This window comes from Micrasema longulum, unplaced genomic scaffold, assembly GCF_059751315.1.
Source record: "Micrasema longulum isolate JH-2025_06_02 unplaced genomic scaffold, ASM5975131v1 h1tg001106l, whole genome shotgun sequence".
NCBI classification, from domain to species: domain Eukaryota; kingdom Metazoa; phylum Arthropoda; class Insecta; order Trichoptera; family Brachycentridae; genus Micrasema; species Micrasema longulum.
Window position 1 is genome coordinate 102,375 of NW_028278294.1, and position 19,287 is coordinate 121,661.

Below are 19,287 nucleotides of genomic sequence, written 5' to 3' on the forward strand. Positions count from 1 at the left end.
ATGAATAATTTATAAACATAATATAAATTGATTCGTGAAATACGTCATAGGAATACTAATTCAGATTAAATCACAGATTTTCTATTTAACAGTTTACTTAAGGGGGATTTTCTCATCAAAAAATTAAATAATATATAGTGACAGTTACTAGTTACCAATAAGTAAGTTTGATATAAATTTTAGTTTTAGTAAAGTAAGATTGATTCTTGTAAATAATATAATGTATGTAAAGCGTTCTACGTTGATATTTCACAAAAACAACGCAATATAAAGAGTTATTCACGATGAAAGTATTTATTTATACATTCATACATTTTATTATTGTCTCTCTCTTTTATCATATATTATTAAATATTTATTTCGTGCTATTCTAAAGTGTATTATGTAATTTATAGAAATAAAATGCTTTATTATATTTGACTAATAAACAATACAAAATATATAACGATGGTCTGACTGAATTATGTCCTGTAGTCTTTACTTTTAGGTGTATCTAAAAATATTTTTTTATCATAATTCTTTGATCTATAAAATTTACGAACGAAATGAGGTAAAACTTATATGATCTAGTTTATATGGTATCGGGGCAAGACGCTGAAAGATCCGGCAGAAAGACAAATAACCCTAGAAACAATGCGATATTATACTAGTGCATTAGTCCTTGCAATGATGAAAGGTTTGTATTTGAAACAAACCTTTGACATATTTAGAACGCGTCTAGAAGATGTACGTTTCATAGAGAGAGAAGTGTGTTGGAAATAGCCGACATGCGGCATGGGAACGAGGATAGAGCTCGCCAAGACATTGGCAATCTGTCACTCGAGAAACAACTTCAGTTCATTAGCACAGAACAATTGCATTATATTATATAGAATCCAAGTTGATGATCTATTTAAGACGACAAAACATTTCACTTTCAATCCGACTCGCTGCGGGATCCACGCGCCCCGTTTATCAGCGCCAGAACATCTATTTTTACGCCTTTTTTATAAGTCCGACAAAACTATCGATAATAGACGCATGCATATAATAAAATAATTTATTTATAACATATCCGGTGTAGCACGAGATTGCGAAATAGAAATAACACCCGCGCACTAGGTTTTATTGTTTAATTACAAATCGCATACAATGAGGAATTTCAGCCCTACGGGAAATTGTATATAATTGTTTTCTTGCTCGCGGTAAAATTTGGAGCATTCAATTGTACGGCAAAGATTCCTGAAAATGTACGAAATAAATAATGAAAACATTTTAATAAAAACGAAAAACGTCGAATGACGTCACTGATTCATATGAATCAACCTATGATATGAGAGTTATGGAAGACTTCCGATTTGTTTGCTGTGGATAGACCAATGGGAAGAACTGATCGAGAATAACCGGAAAAGAACCTCTGACGTCACTCGCGGAATTATTTTAGAAACACAAAACTTTAAAAAATCGTAGCGCTGGTAATACAATATATAAAAATACAAAAAAAAGCTTTTTGGCTTAGTTTGATAGTCTTTTAACAAATATATATATATAGTAGTTTGATAGTCTTTTAACAAATATATATATATATATTTGTTAAAACCACTGAACTTCCCCATTAAAATATATAACAACCGTATTTTTCACACTAAAAAGTATTTATTCAGCAAATCAAAATTATTTAAACATTTATTTAGCATTATAGAATGACATAAAAACTAAAATATTTTTTGAAGAAAACAAAGGTTGACTTTAACAGCATTGAATAATAATGTAGACTCTTAAAACCCACTCTCCAAAATCAATTTGAATGTCCCGTTTCGCGTAACAAGTAATACATATTTATTCCATCTGCCTGTCTGTAGCACTAACTAAGCACTTTTTCCTCTGTTGTTCTTGTTAAAATTATAATTATTTTCATTCATCTATTGATATTTATTTATATATTTTACAAAAAAAAACAGTCAACAATGATTAAATAACATAATGAAGATGATATTTAAAGACAGACCAGCGAAGTTTCCAAATAAATATCATACATATAAAATTGTGGTAGTTAGTTGGTAGCGTGTTTGTGTGTATTTGTATGAGAGTAAGTGTTCAGGTTTGTGTAAGCGTGAGCATCATTCAATAGCAAGTGGGAGCGTATCGCAGTCAGAAAGAAGGAGTCTTAATTTATTTTTAAATAAATTAAGAGGCATGTTATATATATCTATAGATGAAAAAAAAATAATTATAAATATATTTAACATGCCCCTTAATTTATTTAAAAATAAATTGAGACTCGCTTTATCTGTCTGCGATACACTCCCACTTGATTTTTTATGATGCATACGCTTACACACACTTGAACACAATCTCTTACAAATACACACAAACACATCCTTTTACATAATAAATACATATATACGCACGCACACATTTAAAAATGTACTATAATTCAATATGCATGATTATTATTTAGAAACTTGGCTGGTCTGTCTTTCAACCTTATCTTTATTATGTAAATTAAACATTATTGACTGTATGCTTCTGTAAAATAAATAAATAAACAGTAATAATAAAAATAGCAATGTTAATTTAGGATGCATGAAAGGAGACATAGCATTGCTTGAATCTTAAATACTTGCCATGGCTATAAAAAAACTTTTAAAAAGTTATCTAAGGTCTTTAAACTTACAGCAAATTCTAGATTCTAAATTCTAATATTAAATTAAGTTAGTTAGTTTAAAAATCCCAACAACAGACATATTTCGAGGAGAAAGGAGAAGTACCTATGCCAAATTTTAGTTAAAATGAGTGAGACATCAGAAACTTGTGCACTTACAGTGCAAGTGCACAAGTCTGTCAATGTGAAACACTGCGTATGTCAAAATAGACAAAAAATGTTTTCTATCACAGAGCATTTTATTGTGCGGCAAAGTTTCACAAAAAGATTAAAAAAATAGTTTAAATAAAAATTAACTACTTTGAAACGTCACAGGTTCTAGTGAACGATAAAAAATACAGAAATATACTGTCAACTTCTAACCGATCAATATGGTTACAAATGCAAGCCTCTTACAGGACATTTTTAAAATAATAAAAAAAATCAAGTTTCTGGTGCACGTTTAAAAAAAAACTCTGGCGAAGCCTTTAATCTGTTCGGACTGTATAAGAGACACCTAATACAGGCGCTACTGCTACTGATTTTGCCAACTTTTTTACAAATAAGGTTGAAAAAATCAGACTGACATCTAGTTCAGGGAAAAAAAACGGTTTTTTCAGCTAACGCCTCCAAAAAATTAAATAAGTTTGAACCAACATCAGTAAATGAGGTAAAAAGAATTGTAGCGGCATTACTCAACAAACAATGTATACTAGATCAGATTCCAACATGGCTCTTGAAAAAATGCATTAACGCATTAGCTCCATTTTTAACAGACTTATTCAATACTTCCATGAAGCACAGCATTGCTTCAAGAGCCATAAAGAAAGCGAATGTAACTCCACTTTTAAAAAAATCACAATTAGATGTGGAAGATCTTTCCAATTTTCACCCTATTTTAAATCTTCCCATTGTATCAAAAATATTTGAAAAAATAGTTTCTCATTGGCTCGTTAATTATATCGAGCAGAATTCGTTATTTCCAGTTAGGCAATCGGCATACCGACGTTTTCATTCTACGGAGACAGGAGTGATAAGAGTGGTGCCTGACATTATAACGGCGGTAGATTCTGGTAATCTGGTGTTATTGGCTCTTTTGGACATGAGTGCTGCATTTGATGCTGTAGACCATAACATTTTGCTTGAACGTCTGGAAAAAACTTATGGTATCCGTGATCAGGCACATATGTGGTTCAGTTTATATCTTTATGAAAGAGAATATGCAGTTGTGTTTCGGGGTAATAGTTCATCCAACTTTCAGGTGTCTACTGGAGTCTCCCAAAGATCAGTACTCGGACCACTTCTTTATCTCCTGTACACTAAAGATATAGAGAATATTATCAAAGAATGTGGATTGTGGTCGCACTGCTATGCGGATGATACACAGATTTATTTTTATTGTAAACCGAGCGAGAGAAATGTGCTTGTTAATTTGATTAATAGATGCATTGAGAAAATAGGAAACTGGATGGCTGAAATTAGACTAACACTTAACCCATCTAAAACGGAACAACTATAGATGGCTTAAGCCAAACGACAGAATTTGATTCAGGATACGCCACTACTTGATATAAGGAGTACCGCTTTACCTACCGTTAAACTACTGGAAGTCTTCCTTAATTCTGACCATTCTCTTGACGCTCAAATTAGTAGAACGATAAGTTCATGCTTTTACCAGCTGAAACAGATTAAATGCATACGCAAAAATTTGCCAGTTGATGCCGCCCGTCAATTAATAAATGCGTTTGTGACTAGAGTCGATTATTGTAATGGTATCTACGCAGGTCTACCAATGAATAAAATGTCTCGCCTACAGTCTGTATTGAATGCCTCAGCGAGACTTATTTTCGGAATCTCTGTTGGCTTATGTATAAGTCACTGCACAACTCTGCTCCAGAATATCTAAGAGAACTCTGCATTCCAGATGAACTCGCTGACAGACATCTTACGCTTAGATCAGCTACATCTACGTCGAAAGGAAAAGTTATTATACCTCTACGCAAACAGCGCACTAAATTCGGAGAAAGCGCATTTGCGGTCGCAGGCCCTACGGCATGGAATTGTCTCCCAGCAGAGGTGCGAAACTGTGAGAGTGAAGTGATGTTTCGGAAGAAACTTAAAACCCACATGTTCTCTATATCATTTGAATAAATCCTTAGCATGTGGTGACAAAGTACATTGTTTTTCTTAAATCAAAAAAGCTAAAATTAATTTTATATCTTTATATAATCACTTTGTAAAGCGCCCTTGAGGTATTATATTATGAAAATGGCGCTGTATAAGTTATCCACATGTTCTCTAAATCATTTAAATAAATCCTTAGCATGTGGTGACAAAGTACATTGTTTTTCTTAAATCAAAAAAGCTAAAATTAATTTTATATCTTTATATAATCACTTTGTAAAGCGCCCTTGAGGTATTATATTATGAAAATGGCGCTATATAAGTTATCCATGCGGTCCATTCTCTCTGCCTACCCCTACGGGGAAATGGCGTGATGGTAGTAGTAGTAGTAGCATAATAATAAAGATGTTCTGATAGATTTCCAATTTCCGGATAGCCATTTTTTTCAACGTGTAGTGTAATTTGACTGCTACGGGGTTCTTCTTTTAAATGTCAACACAACTCACCGACGACAAAGCGTGACGTCACGGGCGGAGTAATTTCAAAATTACAGAACAAAAATCACAGCTATGATAATACGATATACCTTTTTTTTAAATTGGCTTAGTTGGATAATCACTTAATATATATGTATACGAGTATATCTGTATATTTATTTTGTTAATCGCTAAACTTCCTCATTACGTTGTACGAGTAATTAAGTAATAAATTACTAACTGAATTCGAATAGGTACATCGTAGTTCCATTTGTTTTTATTTTAGACACTAATTAATTATGCAGCAAAAATATTCTGTACTCCAGTGAGAATTGACCATAATTTAAACTGTACAAAAGTAATATTCAAGCGCCAAACGTTATAATTACAATAACGTTCAGCTTTAGAAATTATGCTAATAAATTGCAGTTTCCGTAATATCCATTCAAGCAACAAGACAATCGAACTAATAATACCTGCATAATGCTGACTGCGATGCACTATTCAATTTACATCTGATGCAAAATAAACCAGCGAACAATCTATGAACGTGGCACACTTACTGGAAATACAATAAAGCAATAAGAAACGTAAACGAAACCGTAAACACTGTAATATTGTCACGAAAATAGTACTATACAGGGCGTCCCAAACTTATGGGACATGAAGGGGAAGTACCTTAAATATCGTAGATAGTGTATTTTGCTGAAAGAAGACTTTATGTTACTTTTAAAAGTTAGTAATTCTACATTCATAGATTTTCTAAAAATTACTTGCTTCCTCTGGGAATCGAACCGACTTAAATGTCAAAAAAAAATCACCCTACTTTTATGATGCCAATCGAAAGAATAGCTAAAAAATAATAACTTTGCTTAAGTAACATAGTATTTTAAAAAAAGGAACAACGTAAAATGATTGAGTCAAATTTCAAGAAAGTTATTTATTGCCGACGACGAAGTTCGAAAAGTAGCGATATTATCATTCCAAAGATAGCATTGATTATTCTTTAGTTATATATTCTAGTTTTTAATTTTTTTATTTAAAGTAATTTAGCTAACTGAACAATAAGAAAACATATTTTTTATAAATCCGGAAAAGAGGAAAACATAATAATACATAGGTGGCAAATAGCAAAACAAAGAAATAAAAAAAAATATATATTTTTTTAGTATAATCATCCTTATCTTCAAACCTAATCGGCATGATGGTGCATAGGGAGCTGCATTGGAAAAATACATGCAGCGTATCTAGATCATGTTTTACAGGAAGGTAAGGTGATCAGTCTTACACTGCAGGTGCCAATCCAGGGATAGTGAAATATTGCACCTTATAAACAAATATTTTATGTTGACCCTTCCAGAAAACGGACCCAGGACCTCGAGAACGGTAGTTGAACACTCCAACCACTACACTACAAAGGGCGGCATTTAATTGAAAATACCCACGTGCTGAGAACTCTTTACAACTCCTTGGTGCGAAGTAGACTCGAGGGTGGCTCGATGATTTGGGGGCCACATGAACTGAAGTACTCTCTTATGATAGAGAAAATCCAAAAGAAGTTTCTGAGATATCTCTACATGAGAGAGTGCGGGTATTATCCTTGGCTCTATCCGACCGAGTTTCTCCAGGGTATGCTTGGCTAAAACAGTTTAGAGACTAGAAGGAATGTGTACTTGACTACACATTTTTATCGATTGTTGCGCGGTATTGTCGATAATCCTGAGATTATGATGAGCATTGGTTTGTATGTTCCTGATAATTACCTAAGATAGCGTCAGCATAGATCGTTCATATCCCGATGTAAAGGACCAACCTGCCGATGGTTATGCCTGTTGGAAGAGTTACCGCTATGCTGAACAACACCGCTCTGGATATTGATATGTTCCATGTATCCGAAGGGGTTTTCCTGAGCAGGATTCTCCTACTACTTTGACATGAATCTCTTTCATGTATTTTTTTCTTTTTTATAATATGTACGTATTAAATGTATGTTTGTAATGTATATGTTATATTTAAATAAATGAATTGAATTGAATTGAATTTATCCACTCGATTTCTGTATTCGGAATTCTTATCTGAGACTAGCCATCGAGAAGAAAACACTGGTTTAGGATTCTGGTTCTATTTTAAATACAAATCTTCATTCGCCCAGACACAGACTTGGTATATCGAAATAAATACATATTATATACAACAAACGACAAACCATCACGCCGTTTCCCCGTAAGTGTGGGTAGAGAGGATAGAACGCCATCTACTCTAGTCTATGCATATATATCTCGTTTCCTCTACATTCATACATCTTATGGACGCGCGCCGATTATTGCGACTTTTGACATGTCCATATTCAATTATTGGTTGGATTTGATCATGTCATATCTTTCTCGGTCTTCCTCGATTTCTGAGAATCCATCAACATTCGCATCGTACATATTTTTAACCGTTCTTTCACCGTCCATTCGCTCTACATGTCCAAACCAACGCAGAGCTTTAACGCAACCTTACAAAATAATTATACCACACATTCCCCTAAGAGATCGCATTACGAAAGCATTCAGTACATTCTATATTGTTTACTTAAAGCCTTTTTGGGCTAATAAAAGATTTAAAAAATATTTTAATTTCAATTTTAATATTACTCTGTTTACTTTTATACTGGGACCTTACACGTTGCCTGCCCACGAGATCGACATTGCTCCGAATTGTCAATTAATCCCCAAGAACGGATAGGAGTTTAACAGCAAGTAGCGACAGCGTCGTGAATCATAATGAAACGTGTCCTGATATTATACGTAGGTACTAAACTAGGTAAATAATACGTCCTAATTCCAACGCGTAAAATTACTGGAAGTCATCATGTTATTTATTACATACTTGTACATGGACGTGCACATACTTGACAATATACGACGGAACATTAATTTTGCAATTAGACGTCCGTTTTCTTCTGACAGCCATTTTTATATTAGACACCCCATAGTCCATATGGCTTGCCTCTCTAAATGTAAAATTTTCGAGTTCAAATTAAACGTAGTTATACAGAAAACAGACACTCCACAATTTCGATCAAATGAAATATTATTGTTATCGGGTGCCGTTAAGTCAATTCTATATTCTGCTAAAAACATATTGGCCGGTTTCATAAAAAAAAAACTCTAAAAATTACCTTCTAAAAATAGTGTTGGTTACAAAACAGACATTTCTCAATTTGCAGAAAACACCCACAGCACTAGAAACTATATAGATGTTAATGATAAGATTAATGCTTCCGGGAATAGAGTTACCTTAAATAAATAAAAGTGGATAAATACGTAAGCATCTTAATTTTATGAATCCAATAATTGAAAAATACCTGAAATAAAAAAAAACATATTTTAATACAGAATGCCAACTTATACACTCATGGTTTAAATAAAATATTGACGTTTTCTGCAAAATGCATATTTTAGGTTGTGTGGTCAGCCTGACAATCAACAAAATTCCTGTAAAACACAGTTATATTATTTTTTAATTTATAATAACAAACGAATTAAGTGATTTACAATTGGGAAGCCTAGTATAAATATTTAAAAAATATGTTGAAAACGTAATGACACAACATACATCAGAGTTTTACTAGGGCTGGCATTTTCCTGCAAAATGCACATCTTAGGTTGTGTGGTCAATCAGACTTTAAAAATCATTAAAACTGTTTAAACACATAGTTAAATTCTTTTTTACATTATTAAAAAAAACGAATGTATGCATTTTTTATCATTTGACATTGTAAAATATTCTGACTGCTGTGTAGATTTGATTGTTTACTCTTTTCACAAAAGTCCTATTATCTCAGTTTTACTTTTATATGGCTAGCTGCTTTCTGCATAACTACGTTCAATTCTGAACAAAAAGTAACTATTAAACAAAGGTGTTTTTCAATTTTCAAACCAAAATTTTAAAACTATTTCTGTAAAATCGGCATCGAAATGGCATCGGCGTCGCTTTTAGCAACATTGCCTCGCACAAAAACAACAAAAGATAAGAGGGAATCAAAAATATTTCTGTATTAAAAGTCGTTTGAAGTATTTTTGCTATTTACGTAGGTATAACCGATTGAGTCTCCATTAAAAAATATTTTCACCTTTAAAAAGTTAATGCTGCATTTTGAAAAACAAACGAATACCTATATGGGTACTTCCATACTCTAAGCCACACGAGAGCAACCCCCGTCCGCGGACTGGATCCGGCCCGTGGGAAGTTTTGATCCGGCCGCGGCCCGTGTGTGGAATTAGTATTTTACCAAAATTCCTGCATAAACTAAAAACATCGAACCTGAGTGTGATTTATTGAAGTTGTTTTTCTGATGGCTATATTGAAAAAAACAATGTTACTAAATACTTGGGACTATTTATTGACTCTAAACATTCATGGAGCTACGAATTTGAACATGTAAAATCAAAAATAGAACCCGTAACTGGCGTATTGCATAGAATTCGTGGCTTGCTTCCTCATTCCATTTTGTTTGCCGTCTACTACGCTATGATACATTCCCACTTATCCTATCTATCATGTATATGGGGTTACACCAGCAAAAATAAGATCTCGGAGATGCAAGTTCTTCAGAACAGAGCTCTGAGAAACATTCTTGGACTGAAATGGGATTCCCATGTCAAGGATATCGACCGACAGACAAAAATACTCCCTTTCAAGGTGATGCCACTGCATGACATAACCCATACTATTTTGAAAATCATAAACTTTTCTGCTCACACAAATTTAAAATACACATTTGGTCATGATATTCACAACTACAATACGTGTAACTCAGGGAATCTTCATGTATCCAAGTTCGCTCAACAAAGTTCGGCAAAAGGTCTCTGGAAAATATTAGCCATTCCGAATTTAATAAACTGCCTGATTAACTAAAACACGAAAAGTCGAATAGCAAATCCAAAAGTGTCGCAATTTTTATTTTTTTACTTTAATCTTTTTGAAAGTGATAGTTATTATTGTTGTAATTTATATATATGAGGTGTAAAATATTGTGTTTTATGTTTCTTATATATTATTATGTTTTCTTACTATTTCGAATGTATTAACCTATGTATGATATTATGTATTGTCACAAAAATGTTTTCTTTTTATGTACGGTTCCAAATGAGTTTTTTTTAATAACTCCTGGGCCGCGATTATGAACGGTTATCTTCATCGGTATACACTGAGACGGTAAAACTAATATCGATATTTATGTACGAAAGTATATATATTTGTATAAAAATTCAATGTATCTGCGTCGGTAACTGGTAATTGAACATGTTTAGGAAAACAAACTGTAAACATATGATATTTTTCATACTGAAAACTTAATTTTACTTTGTGGATAAAATTGAAGATAAAATTTAACTCCCCATCAGAATACGTACCCTGGGAGTATAATATCTACTATATTTATTATAAATACTATTTTGTTTATTTTTTTAATTAAAAAAAATCTAGATAAATAATATTATCAGCGAGATTGAGGTGAATTTTCACGAAAATAGTTCATAATAAATTATCCTTCATTATTATCGTTACCATGTTATATATAAAAGTAATAAGATACAGCTTTTAAGCTAAGGGCCATTACACACGAGCGGTTTTATTCGCGCGATTTTGGTTTGCGGAAATAAACTGAAACTAATACTAGAAAAAAATAAGAACAGTTTTTGGAAAACAAGGATGACCAGAGGTGCTATTCTGAACCTTCTCGCGGGGGTAGAGAAGATTTCTTCTGTACATAACGTGGGGATTTGAATTTTTTGCATGCGACTACACTTTATATACGGCCACAGTGAAGATTAAACGACAAATTAGGTCAAATATACAGTTTAAAATTTTATATTTCGTAATTTGCCATTATAAAACTGTTTAAAAAATGGAAAAATACAAATACAGTTTGTTCAATTAAACCTAATTAAGTGTTTTGGTTAATGATTAAGGACGCTATGATGTTCAAAATGAAAATCGACATGTTTGGTTTCACGTGTTCGTATTTGTTTTACGTAATTTGACGTTTGATCATCGGTGTGGCCATATATGAAGCAAAGTGTAGTCACGCGTAAAAAAAATCAAAATCCTTACGTTACATTAAGTAGAAATCTTCTCTACCCCCGTGAGAAAATTTAGAATAGCACCCCAAGGTCCGTATTCTAATGGGAAGTTAAAATGTATCTTTAATTTTCAAAGTAAAATTAAATTTTCTCTATGAAACATATAATATGTTTACCTTTTTTTTTAAACATTTTGATTTACAGCTTGGGGACGAACTTTTCATACAAATATACACATTTTCTTATAAAAATATCGATGTTAGTATATTCCGATGAAGCGTTTGTAATTGCGACTAAGGAAGGTTTAAAAAAGATATCCAAAATGCGTAAGCATTTGAAGCGTCAAACTCGATTTTAAAGAAAATCATTCAATACAGTCACAACATCAGAATAATTTCAATCCAGAGCGCGTCAATATGTATGATGTTAAAAATGATTTTACTGGATGAGACTGCAGTTGTTTATTGAAAAAATCATTTCAATCCAAAGTGCATCATATGTCTTTTTAATTGTGATTTAATTACTCTTATTTATTATTATAAGCCCCCAGCTGATAAAAAGAAATATAACATGTTTTGTATATGTGGGTGGTTATTTTGATATATTGGCCCGTAACTCAGAAAATTGTAAATCTAGCTTAGATTTTAAAAAAGTTGCCCATATCTGCTTTATGCAAACTGTTTCTGCTCTGCTTGTCCTGTTCCCACTCTTCCCCGACTTGATTCCCATTTTCTAATAGTGGGTTATTTACAACTCGTTGTAAATGGCCCCAAAATTGAAATATTTGGGTAAACGCAAATATTTATTTTTCCTCAATTTAAAAAAAAAAAGAATCTTGTAACAAAAATTGCATATCAATTGATGAGAAAAATAACCCGTGCAATTTAATCACATTGTTTCAAACTATTGTTTTTTGTGCTAGGCAAATTAATTTAACAAATATTGATTACAGTAAAAAAATGCGTGTTTAGTTTTATTCCTTTTTCATTTATAATTTTTATCAGTAAGCGGGTTTAGTCGTCACCGATATAGTCAGACGAAATTATGTCACTGGTAAAATTTTAAATAGAAGTGGAATAAAACAAAATACGTATTTTTATTATTATAATTAAAATGTAGTTCCGCCAAGAAATGTCAGTAGAAAAACACCTTTATTAAGTATTAACAATAATAAAAAAACTGATGAAAATAAAAGTGTTTTAAATTTCCAGTATTTAGATCAATAATTTAGCAGAAATTCATTTGTAAATATATGTATAATTATTTAAAAGAATTCGTACATATTTTGAAAGACAAAACTTATATTTTAAAAGAAGAAATAAATATTAAAAACCGTCCCAATAATGTGTCAGTTAGACATTGGGAGATTTCGACGGAGATTTTTTAATGTTGAGAATGATTTGAGTTTATAACTGCTGACGTCCTATTTCTGATGGTGGGTTTATTTTTAATTTATTTATTATTTAATAAAAAATAGTCGGTAAAGTTCACAAACATAACGCGTGCATTAAAATTGTATCTACACTATATTTCAAGAGCCAAACAGGTGGAATGATATTATTTATGTGACATTGATTGAATAATATTTTCTACGGTGAGTTTTAAAAAATACAGTTCGAATAACATAAGTAAATAAAAAAATTCTTAGTCGTTAACTTCAACACGTTTATAATAATTTCATTATTACTTAAACCATCTGAAATATAATCATAAACATATATTAATTAAATAATAATTATTATGATAGTAAATAGTCTAACTGCGAATTTAGTTAAATTAACATAATAATTTAACTATGATTTTTTATCTCTATGGCAGAAACTACATATTTTCGTACAATGTTTTGAACTTGTCCAAATCTTTCTAAACAAGTACAAAAACAGAACCAAATCTCAAAAATGACAGATAAATTATTTGACGAGAGAATATGGTAGGCTGGACATTTACAGGTATCGCTGGTTAGATTGAGTGATCATTGGATAACATTCACCATTCTGCCTTTGTCCGAGATTTATCTTGCTGAATTATTTCATCAACTAGGCAACGCATGAAAATACTTTTCGCTTTTTACTGTGTTCTACATTGCCATCATTGGCTTATGACTTATAATTAACTGGTTTACGTGCAAGACAAAATGGCGGATGTTACATGAATAAAGTGATTTTACTTTATTGATTATCATATTTACAAAATACAATATGAGAGAATTGACCATTATTTTCGTGTCCCGACTTGCTACATATATCCGGGTTAAGTCGGGACTGTATTCTTATCATTCAAGTAATATACATAGATAGGTACGTTTATAAAATATACTGACATATACAAGTAACATATCGCTAGCCCAAAGCATGAGTGAGATATCTCTGAAGAACATATTCTGAAATAATCGGACTTATAGGTGTGCAACGTGTCTGACTGAATTAAATATTTTGAAGTAGATTATGAATACTAAATTACTTCAATATTTAAGTATTTCAAAACATAAGTTTATTAAAATATCTGCATGTGTGTCTCAAAATGTTTAATTTAAAATAAGCATACAGACAAACAAATTATTTTAACAATAGGTCAAAAGCTCTATAAATACCTAAATTTTCGGATACAAATATTTCCACCTCAAAGAAAATCTTCGTCTCTAATGTATTATCTGTTTATCGTAGCGTACTTATTTATGAGCATATTATTATCATACCAAAATATTTTACTTACTTCATTATTTTGATAGTTTTGACTTGTTGCGCGCATTACGTAGAAAAATATTTTTAGATTTAATAATTTTGTATAATATCATAACTACCTGTCATAATATAGTGAAGGTAATTTCACATTGGCACCGGCCACTGATAACTTCATCTTGGTGTGAAAATCTACCACTCTACCACCACAGCGAGTGATCGCTGATTACATGGTTCATAACTCATACGCAGCATTTAATTTTATTATTTTAGTAGATAAAATATAAAATTATGAGTGACAGATCGTAAAACTGAAATTCCAAAATATTCACTTCTCAAAGTAATAATTCCTCTATAATCTTAATGGCTTAGAGCCAGAATGACGTATCACGAAATTTGACTAAAACTTCATTCGTTTGAAAACCATGTTACAATTAGAACGACGATTTACGCCAATATTTCTATCGGATTTTGCCTCCTGTAAAATAATAATTTTCGTGATGAGTCAATCTGGTTCTAATATCTTGCATTATCATAAAAACACGATATTATTTAAATTAGTTATTATAATATTTTTTTAAATGTTATCGTGTTCTTGCTTTTTCCTTACACCAAGTACGTTATTATCCGAGAAAATACGGACCAATAGGCAGAACTGACAGAGAATAAACGGAAGAGAACCTCTGACGTCACATGCGGAGTAATTTCAGAAATACAAAACTTTAAAAGATCATAGCGCTAATAATGCGATACATAAAAATACAATTTTGGCTAAGTTAAACAGTCTATTAACAAATATTTATATATTTTTAGTTTAAAACCACTGAACTTCCTCATTACTAACAAGTGTTTATTAGGTAACTTAAGTGTGGAGCATGTGGAAAAAATAATTAAATCTTGCGGATTATGGGGCTCATTGTTATGCAGATGATTCCCAAATATATTTTTTCTGTAAGCCAATTGATAAAGACAATTTACAATTAGCCATCACTCAGTGCATTGGAAAAATAGGTGAGTGGACGGCTGAAAATCAGCTTATCCTTAATGCATCGAAAACAGAAAACCTTCGGGCAGCCACACCAAGAAGGCAACATATGTTGAAAGATCCCTCCTTAGACACTGGATATGATATTATGGCCGCTGTTAAGCTTTTAGGCGTTCACATTGACGCTGAACTTTCGCTTGAAAAGCAAATCAGCAAGACATTCAGTGCTTGTTTCTATCAGCTGAGGCAAATTAAGCGTATCCGAAAACATTAACCTTATTAGGCGGCCCGTCTTTTAGTGAACGCATTTGTAATATCATGAGTCGATTATTGCAATGGAATATATGCTGGCTTACCTAAATATAAAATGGAACGATTGCAGTCCATTTTGAATGCAGCTGCCAGGTTAATATTTGGCGTACCAAAGTACGATCACATTACACCGTTGCTTCAAAGTCTTCACTGGTTACGTTTTTCAGAAAGGATCGAGTACAAGCTGTGTTGGTTAATGTGCAAGGCGATGCATAACACGGCTCCTCAATACCTTAAGGAACTATGCGTTCCTGCATTCCGGCGTTCCGTTGGCAGATAGACGCCTCACTCTCCGCTCAGCCTCCTGTTCTGCTGTAGGAAAGGAGATACAACCCCATTCACGCAACCAGAGTTCCAAATCTGGCGATAGGGCTTTTGCAATAGCCGGACCTTTGGCGTGGAATGCCCTACCTTCAGAAGTTCGAAATTGTGCAACAGAATCCCTTTTCAGAAAAAAAAAAACTTGGTTATTTGTGAAATCGTTTCCTGACTTGAAAAGTGCTACTTTTAAGATGTAATTTTTAGAAGTACCATATTATGTGTATTACATGATTTGTAAAATTTGTCTGTTAGTAAATAGTAATTAAGAGTTAGCCTGTATATAGACCTTATTAAAAAATATATTTATAAATTTAAGTATAATGTACAGCGCCCTAAAGTGATTACTCACGAAAACGGCGCTATAAAAATTGTGGAAATTTATTATTATTATTATATGGCAACGCCAACAGCTGAAAAGTTTCACTAATACGAGTGAATATTGCTTCTGCAAACCACTGTAGGGTAAATCCACTCATTCCAGTACCTACAACTGTACACTGTTAACTAACTTTGCGTACAGATGTCGAGATCGCCATGGTAATTATATTTTTCCACCTTGTTTTGAACTTTACTATTTTTATAGTTGTAGTTGAATTTTCGCTTTCACTAAATTTTAATTAGGAAAATTTTCCTTACCTAGCGAGAGAGTTATTTTGTTCCAATTTTTCTATTACGGATTTCTCAATTAAAGTAATGCTTAATTCAAATATGGGACATAAATTTCAACGTCTTTATTAGGGGTACTCCGCTAATAAAATCACTGGTAATTTTTTTATGTACAATAAATTTACTAGGTCGGTTTCTTTCGATGTGCTTCAATAATAATAAAATGATTGGTAGACAGGTTGATATTTGAATTTACTGAATTATCCATTTAAATTGCCGATTTCAACGCTCTAATGTTTTCAGACTGGATAATGTTGCGACAGCGATGAACCAGATAATTGAAATAATGCCCTCTCTTACATTTGCATAATTCGTATTTAAATTAAATGGACTGAGTGTGTAAAGTATTGTGATGCGAATGTGTAGTGCGAGTGCGTGGTGTGAGTCGTTTATTTTATGTTATTAATTTATTAATGTATGTTTACAAGTAGCATGGTAAAATTGGCATTGTACTACTTGGCCATTTTACTGTAATAAAAATAAAATAAATAAATAGTAAGAAGTTCCTCAGAAAGTTGGCAGCGCCGCGACAAGTTAAATCAGTAGCTAAACAATTTCATGCCTGGCGGCCCGTGGCCACCCTCACTAAGGGAACATTACACCTTGCACACCTACATACATACAGCGCGCAGCGTAGCGACACTCGTACACGCACACATACAAAACCTCTCGGGTAGAAAAGGTGAAAACAAAGGCTTAACGTTAGGTGGACACTGTAGACATGACTAGAAAAAAGTCTAGTCTTTGTTGAGTGGCCACACTCGGTCTAGGTATTGTCAATATTTTAACTTATGAAAATAAAACCAAAAACCTCCATATATTTTTTTTTGTATTGATTTTATACGTTGATGATTTACATCATTGATTGTAGTATTTTCACAATTTTAGATTACGCAGACAGGGTAAATTCTAAGCTTAACCGAGTTGCATAGTTTAAACCCGCGCTGTGCCTGCAAGACATAGCATTTCTATTTTCACTATGCAAACCAGTAGAGACAAAATTATTTACAGTTTTTTTATTATTTGCATTAAATTGATAAATACTAAAATATGTCGTATATCTCAAAACAAGATTTAAAAAAAAAACTGTATTTTTGGTTAAGACGGCAGTATAGCCATTACTGGCAAGGTGGACGTGAAACATTAATTTAAAAGCTGGTTCTACACTGCAATATTTCACTGTCCCTGGACTGGCAACAGAAGCGTAAGACTGGTCACGTGGTCACGGCTTTCGCATAACAAAATGATCCAGATACGTTGCAATGAGGAAGTTCAGTGTCTTTTAAAAAAAAAAAAAAATCGTATTATCAGCGTTATGATTTTTTGAAGTTTTGTATTTCTGAAATAACTCCGTGTGTGACGTCAGAGGTTTTTCTTTGACAGTTCTTCCAATTGGTTCGTTTACCTTCTACCGGATAACCTTCAAAGCTCTAATATCATTGGATAGTTTATATGAACCAGTGACGTCATTCAAAGTAGTGCGTTTTTATTAAAATATTTTATATTATTTTTTTCGTACATTTTCAAGAACTTTTACAGTACAATTGAATGCTCTTATTTTTACCGCACGCAAGAAAACATTTTTTGTATCCAATTTCCCGTAGGGCTGAACTATTGGGTGCGGATAAGGAAAGGATGATGATATAATATATCTACGATAGTAAATTTCGACCAATTACAGAATTAAAATAAAAAGTTAATTTGTTGTGTTGTTCCAACTTGACACGTAACCTGTTAAACTGTCAATTATGTGTTTTGGCGCTGCCCAGTTGAGTTTCGATCAAAATTGGCGCCTCGATATTCAAGAATATAATATATACGTAAATTCTGATGGGCTAATTTATAAAAGTTCACTGGAGAGCATTACAACACACTATCAGATTCCTTCCGTGCGCCTTGAACGTGGACCCCGACTTTAGGTACACCTACATTATTTTTCCTTGTCTAGTAGGTATGTTTTTTTTAAAATAGACCTTTTAAAAATCACGCGGGATTAAATATCCATATTTTAAACAAACACTTTCATAAATATCTTATAAAATCCATACAAAGCGCGGGAGGGGCGCGGGCGGTGCAACAACAACACATTCGGTCACAGGGAAGTCAGTCGCCATGGAGCGTTTCAGCGGTGCGGACTGCGCTTGTGTGTGTGCGCGGGTTTTATAGAAACAATGATTCGGCAACCATTGCGCGACGTAAATTTCGAGCACATCACAAGCTACACAATTTTAATGACACTCCATCGATTCAAACGATCAAGAACTGGGTTGCGAAGTTTGAAGAGACTGGTTCGACGTTAGATAAACAGCGGTCAGGTCGAGGACATCACGGGCGGAAGAAAACATCGAAAGAGTGTTACAGTCTGCTCGTGAAAATCCTACCCAGTCTACTCGTAAGCGTTCCAGATGATCATTAAACGTATCCAGAACACCGTTACAGCGGATTTTAACGAAATATTTACTTATGCACCCTTACAAAGTTCAATTGGTGCAGGAATTAAAAGACACTGACCCTATCCAGACTAAATTATGCGAATGAAATGTTTACCCGTGTTTCTTCATTCAATAACGTGCTATTCTCTGACGAAGCGCACTTCCATATTAAATTGACTCTAGATTCTGCCTCTTTTGGGTTTCCCTGCGATTGCCTTTAGTACTTTCATCTCTGACGTTCTGAGCAGTTATTTGGTTTTTCTATTTAGTTTTTCTACTTGGTTTTTCGTATTTTTTATTTTCTCTTTATCTATCCTCGCCTCTGTTGTATACACCATGATTTGGTCTGACACACGTTTTGTATATCCGTATTATGTTTCCAATATTTATGTGTTCATTGTACTATACGACATTTCTTAGGCATCCAGATGTTTACTAACTGAGATGGATATGTTCTCATCATCACTATGGCAGCATCATCTGCATGGCATATGATGATAATGACCTTATCTCCCTTAGTGGATTCACAACTTTTTTTATTCTAAAAAGCGTTTTTTTATACATATTTATTCTACTTGTGTAAGAAAAAGTTTTAGGCG

General features: G+C 32.9%; 1 protein-coding gene across 1 annotated transcript in view; it reads right to left on the reverse strand.

The window, feature by feature from the left end:
• The window catches only part of LOC148277014 (uncharacterized), a 168,764-nt gene that overhangs the window by 100,287 nt on the left and 49,190 nt on the right, over window positions 1-19,287 (reverse strand). The window lies entirely within an intron of this gene.